The sequence below is a fragment of the Etheostoma spectabile genome, chromosome 23 (genome assembly GCF_008692095.1).
Source record: "Etheostoma spectabile isolate EspeVRDwgs_2016 chromosome 23, UIUC_Espe_1.0, whole genome shotgun sequence".
Classification (NCBI taxonomy): domain Eukaryota; kingdom Metazoa; phylum Chordata; class Actinopteri; order Perciformes; family Percidae; genus Etheostoma; species Etheostoma spectabile.
In genome coordinates, this window is record NC_045755.1 from 9,718,522 (window position 1) to 9,725,254 (window position 6,733).

Below are 6,733 nucleotides of genomic sequence, written 5' to 3' on the forward strand. Positions count from 1 at the left end.
AGCTGATACCATCTCTCTGGCAGGCATTTTCCTCACCACTGGGGACAGTAAATCACTTACACTGACTCTGCCCGAGGGGGCCTTTCACAAATGCTAAACCTTTAACTTTACACTACATAGTCCAGAACATTTACAGTTTGAGACCGTAGAAAAACAAATTTAAGCTTTTGAAAACATTTTCTAAATTCTATTTAGAGTACATTGTCAGTGAAATTATTAGAGAACTAAAGCCTCAAATGGCTGAAATGAGCCCATGATCTTTTAAACCAAAAAGCAAACAAAGAATTTTGAAAATCAGATACGCTGTTGATGAGTGGTTATCATGAGAAGTTTCGTTTGGTCATCTTTCAAGTTTTTTGAAACTTTTTTTAACAAGCTTGTTAATCATCAGCACATTGGCTGAGTTTCCCTGGTTACTCATCAGTAGGAATTGGATGGACTTCCGCTGACTACTGATGGTGTTGCTTGCAGTGGGAACAACCAAGATTGCTTCCTTTTCCTCGGGTAAAAGTGGAAAATCTAGTATTGGATAGAGATTACTGTCTCACAGGGGCTCATCCCGCAACAGGACCCTGGCTCCAAACCCCTTTTCATTGTAACACATAGGTGAATGAGGACACAGTTGCGTGACCAACATATGTGCTTTTTCAAGAGTTATGTCTTGCAAGAAAGAGTTGTGAAAATGCTTTTCACATCAGCCCATACCTCCCACTGGTTTTCTGAGTAAGTGTGGAAAGGCTCATTGCAGACCGCTTAGGAGGGCAATATTTCTTCCTTTCAGTCGGCTGTGAACACTAGACTTCTGCCCAGAAAATTAATTTAAAAGGAGGGAGAGAATAAAAGGGAGAGAGCATGCTGGATGCTTGATGGATGGATCATTTGGTTTGGTTTAAGTTTCTAACTACAAGTCACTGAATGCAAAAGGCCAAGATGCACAGGAAATCTTTGGTATGGTAATAAATGACCCGGAAAAACACCGAACCATAAACATCGCAGGGTCCTACTGAAAAACAGAAACAGTAGAACAGAAAAACACCATTGGATTCATGCAACATGGCAGTAGGTATGTAGCAGGCCTACAATGTCAGCTGCGCCTTCCCTATATGTTGTTTTATAGCTTCACCATTCATCATCCCATTCACACAACTATGCACTGTTATTTGTCTATGTTGTGATGGAGGATGTCATGAATCTGAACACTAATTGTGTGTGAGCATACACTTATATGTGTGTTTGCATCTCTGGTTTAAGTTACAAAACAGGCATGGTATGACTAAATCTCTTTTCCTCTTATCCTCATGTCACATTATCCCTAACAATCTGTTACCTAGCAACAACTTCTCTAATAAAGATTGTTATGCTTATTTGTCCATTCAAACACTGTTTTGTTTTAATGACTCCGAGGCCCATAATTGTTTTAAGATGCTCTTGTGCTTTCTAGCCATCTTGAGAAGCTTAACAACGAATACCCTGCAAGCTTTAAGGAGCACAGAGGGATTTGGGAAATGGGAATGGAGGATTTTTGGAAGAATTAGAGAGCAACCAAATAAACTGCTACAGAATAGATTTACTGGGGAAAGAGAAATATACAGTCATTAAAAAATCTAGCAAAATAGCAAAACCTAAAATACCATTTACACTTTTACGGAGTAAATCACGTGAAGCAGCTCTGAACAATATTTTATTATAAACAATAGATCACATACATACATGTGCATTAAAGGGGTTGCTCATAGTGATGTGCCCACACCAAATTATAGAGAGCCGCACACGCAGCTGTTGTGTTTACTGTTACTGGTTGACATGTGCACCAACATGAACCAGGAGGAGTTCAGGGAACACTACACATTCAGGACAGTTTAACACAGAACAGTGAGGGGATTAAAAAATGCTAATTGGGGGCGGCCTCTAACTCACCCAGTAAGAGTGTTGGCCCCATGTAGACTGAGTCTGACCTCCGTCCCTTTGCTGCTTGTCATCCCCCACCACTTGCCTGTCTATCCACTGTCACTAATAAAGGGAAAAGCCCCAAAAATTAATCTTTTGAAAAAAATGGTCATTGCAAAGATTGGGGGCGAGAAATTTCCAAAGTTCAAATACTGCATAATACAGTTGGCTGTAAAAAGGAAAAGCCATTTTTTGGTCAGGCATTTTAATCAAAATGGACATACACAACCTGGCAATGCTAAGTGTCCAAAGCAAACACATGTTTTTACATAACTGTTTTCAAATGTACCCAGTTCAGTGTGGGTTTAGTCTCCATCTGTAACTCAATCATTTCAATGCCACCTCTTTGGATCTCTCTATCTCTCTGGATTTGATGCCAACACCTATACACTAAATGTTTCCTTTTCACATTTGCACATTTTACCAGATGTTGCAAGCAACATTGGCTTCTGCAGAGATCCCACTGGTGATTGACTATACAAGTTAGAGAGCGGGCTGATCTCTCTCTCAGCCCTTTTTTCTCCCATTACCTCTCTCTCTCTCTCTCTCTCTCTTTCTTTCTCTCTCTTTCTCTCTCTCTCTCTCTCTCTTATGGTCTGCGTGATCATCTGGAATGGCAGGAATGTCACACGCTGCACACGCAGACGCAGCAGCCGTCATAGCGACCCCACACTCTTGAGTTTACGGTCAGTTGACAAGTGGATTATCAGACCTTGAGGTACAGGGACACCAGGCACGTACGCACACATACTCTCACACACTCAAAACTATCTATTCAGAAAAGTTACAGTGTAAGTATTCCAAGGAACACTGGCCACCCATCACCTACACACAAAAATGCAGACTAGCCAATTTCTCATCTAGACACCTCAGATGTTAACTATAACCCTCAGTGCGTTTGTTGGCTTGCTGTTACACCCCAGACACACAACCCCTAAAGCAGGTCGGCAGACAGGAGTCAAAGGTCAGTCTAGGTACCTAATGAGAGACGGAGACTGATGGAGTTACAACACCAGAGTGAGATAATATGTATTGGTATGACATTGAAGACAAACGTCTGAAATGCAAAAGGTATTTCAGAGTTCCTTTTCTTGGTGAAAAAGGCCACCCAACTGGAAGACTGATGTACCCAGAGCTATCCGTAGACATCATGGAGCTGATCATGTTGATCTTGGAATCATCCAGAGGAAATGTCATAATGCTTACTTAAGAGTTCTACTCCCATCTGATGAGTTGCATATAGCCCTCATGCTGGTAAATGTGATTTCAAGAATCACTTTAATAAGATGGGAATGGACAGAAGGGTCATGTCTGCTACACAGAACTAGAGAGGGAGGAAAGCAAAAGACACACAAAGATAAAAAAGACAGATGTCCTGTATATAGAGAGCTAAATAAAACGGACAAGGAGGAGATCATGAGGGAACAAGAGAAGACAAAAGACAAAGGAAGTGGAAATAATTTAGGTGACAATAAATTAATTCAGAGGGGCACTCACGAACTACAGAGGAATGACAAACTGCGGCTGCAGCCACAATGACATTTAGATGAGAACAAGAAAATGGTTTACTCATTCAGTACTGCCTTCATGGCTATCTGATATTGCATATTTCCTAATTGCCCATCTCTTTTTCCACTGCGGATGGATTACTTAATGTTTTTCACATCAGATGCATTCCTTTATGCCGTGGGAGCATCATGTGTGATGCAGTGTTTCCATTGTTGCTGTATTGATTTAAAGAAAAGGGACTGTAGTTGAAGACAACACAAAGGTTGCGTTATACCGTCCTTAGCAAATTGCTCCACCGATGTACAGTAGATTCTCATTATAGTGACATGAGATTAAGTTGGATGTTAAAATGTGTGTTTGTCATCAACTTTAAACTGTTTTTGTTACTGGTTTTCCTAAGAACGTTGCTCTGTTGTGTGGTGAATTGGTCCACTACTTTGGTCCAGATTTAAATAAACTATTGGATGGATTGACATGGAAGTTTGTGCAGACGTTTATGTTCCCCAGTGGATAAATCCTAATTTTCCTCTAGCACCACCATAAGGTTCACATCATGTATTGTTTTGAGAGACATTTATATCTGCTTTGCTTTATAGCCCAATACCTGCAAATGTTAGCATGCTAACAGATTAAACTAAAGGCTAGATCATAGCCTACTAAACGAACGCAGAGAGCTGTAGACACCTCGGAAGCAGTAGCTCTGTTAATACTATCCGTCTGGAGGACGTGTTCCGCACATGCGCAGTAGATCGTGCAGACTTTTCCGGACTAGGCTATGCGATCACAACAAATTGGCGGTATGCGGACGTTTGCACAGAGTCTACGTGTACACCCTCGCGCACTTGCAGATGCAGAAAGTATAATTCCGGCTTAAGAAATTTGGTGAATTTTACCCACTAAAGAATGTTAGCCGTGTCTCTGTGAGCATACGAGGAAGCTGATGTTAGCATTAAGCTCAAAGCACCATTCTGCTAAGTGCGGCCCAGTAGTCTTGTTTAAAAAATATATATATATATTGTAGTGAAATACAAGAACAAACACTCTAGATTTCTTCCCTGATTCATTAATAAGAAGTTTCTTTGTTGCAAAGAGAGTAAAACCTTTTAATATACCGCTACCACTACCAACATCAACAATAATATCAATATCTATCAAACGTTATTAAAACACAGTCATGCTGCTACAAAGATATTGTGCCTGCCATTGAAATAATATTCAGTGTCTGACATCATGGTGGGTTGATGACAATGGAGAAAAATAGATTTCTGGTTCATCCGGATACAAGATCACATTCACTCACACACGTATATGTAAACTTGGGCCTCTTAGGGAGATCCCTCCAGTCTGTCTGTCATAGTGGAATGAGTTAAGATCGATGAAAGAGGAAGAGAAAGTCACATTAAAGGGGTTGTCATCATATCACTACGGGAGTCTCTGAAGAAAGAGAAAAGAAGGAACAAGGAGTGGGGGAAATGGTGAAAGGCATGGAGAGGGGGAGTCTGAAATGGCCTTGGGGCATTCCTCCAACATCTAGCAAGACAGCAACATATGATTCAAAAGTCTCTCTCACACTTTATACAACACTCCCAGCAGCTGCCCAGGGCAGACTCCGACAGCCAGACGAGTCTCCGTCTGTCTGATGAGTGGAAGATTTCTACATGTAGGCTCAAAGACAAAAATGGGTCGAAGACAAAAAGAATGAGAGGCACAGTTAACAACTGTACTGATAGGCTGACTGACAGGGAGAGAGGTCAGACACCTAGTGTCATGCAGAAGTTTACATTTAAAATGAAGACTAGATAGATAGATAGATAGATAGATAGATGTTTATTGATCCCAAGAAAAATGGGAAATTCCTGTGTAACAGCAGCAAAAATCAGTCACAAAGCACAAATATAAGTGTAAATGAAATACTTGGAAAAATATACATACATACAATATACATGAAATAATAATACGAATAAAGTAAAAAGAACAAATATTTGAATATGTACAGGATGGGGGAACAAAAATGTGCAACTGCTTAAATAATATGCTAAAATGTAAATTTAAATAAACCAAATGTCCAGGTTGCATTAGTGCAGTAGTGTGGTGTCCAAAAGTCTCATCTACCACCCAGTGATGACGTGTTAAAAAGTGTTATTGTTTGTGGAATGAATGATTTCCTGTAGCGGTCCGTGCGGCATCGACTGATGATGACTGACTGATGAGGGGAAAGAAAGACAAATTACAATAAGAGGGTGCAAAAGCTGATAAACTTGTTTATAATTCTCCTAAAGCAAGCATGCAAAATACTACTACTTTCATGAGACCACTATGTGTAGACTTCTTTGTTGTTACAGTAACTCTTAAATTCACTGGTTAAGTGAAAGAGTTGCTTTCAGCCCTTCATTTACCCTATACTAGTCTTTTTTTTATACTACCACTAAGGGCACTAAAGAGGGGATTTGAATTTTCAAAAAAGCTAAATTTTTAGATCGCTGGCAACTTATACTTTAACTGTGTGGTGTGTGTCTCCACCAGCCTTTTATATCTAGTCTCTAGTCATTAGTCTCACATTGCCAGACCTATCTCCACAGTCCTGAAGAGGAAGGCCTGGCAACAGGAGCACACACTCAGTCAGGGGTTGCTTGCATTTCTTTTAAACCAATCACAAGCGTCTTGGGCAGAACTAAGCTAAGGTGGACCATTTGCACCCCGGAAAAGACGCCATAGGAAATATTAAATTCTGTTCACACAGTACAGTAATCTGAGCTATTTCAATTAGCTGGCTTATGTTAAACGTAACCAGTGTATCGCCGTGGGTATTTTACCCTTAGCAAATCCCCCCCTATAGGTCTCAAAACGTCCCAGTTAAAAGAGTAAATGCTGTAAACATATTCTTTAATCTTTACAATCATTGCCTTAATGAGCCAAGCAACCCTGCCTTGTTGCACGATCCAAAATTATTAAATCATTTTTTTTCTCTCAGCATATTTTGTCTGCATGCCTGACCATGTCTTACCTGCTGCTTTACAGATTGATTTTTGCTACAAAGCGTGTCATCATGGCATCCATACTAAGTAGATGGACTTAATAGATTCACATATGGCCTCTGACACACGGCTTCATTATGGAGACAAGAAGCTGTCAAGGAGGGATGGAAGAATACTGTAAGAGAGAGGCTGAGTTTTTTAAACTAGACAACAAGGCAGATATACAAAACAAAAAAACAAATAGTGCTCTGTTTGTGCCAAGTTACAAATGTGTGGAGAATCCTGGACGTCTCCAGCCAGGA

The 6,733-nt window shown here is 40.3% G+C and overlaps 1 long non-coding RNA gene across 1 annotated transcript in view; it reads left to right on the top strand.

The window, feature by feature from the left end:
• The first annotated feature begins 880 nt into the window (after positions 1-880).
• The window catches only part of LOC116673221 (uncharacterized), a 16,432-nt gene continuing 10,579 nt past the window's right edge, over positions 881-6,733 (top strand). The window contains exon 1 of the long non-coding RNA XR_004327787.1: positions 881-893. This is a non-coding gene — a long non-coding RNA (uncharacterized LOC116673221). The remainder of the gene's footprint in view (positions 894-6,733) is intronic.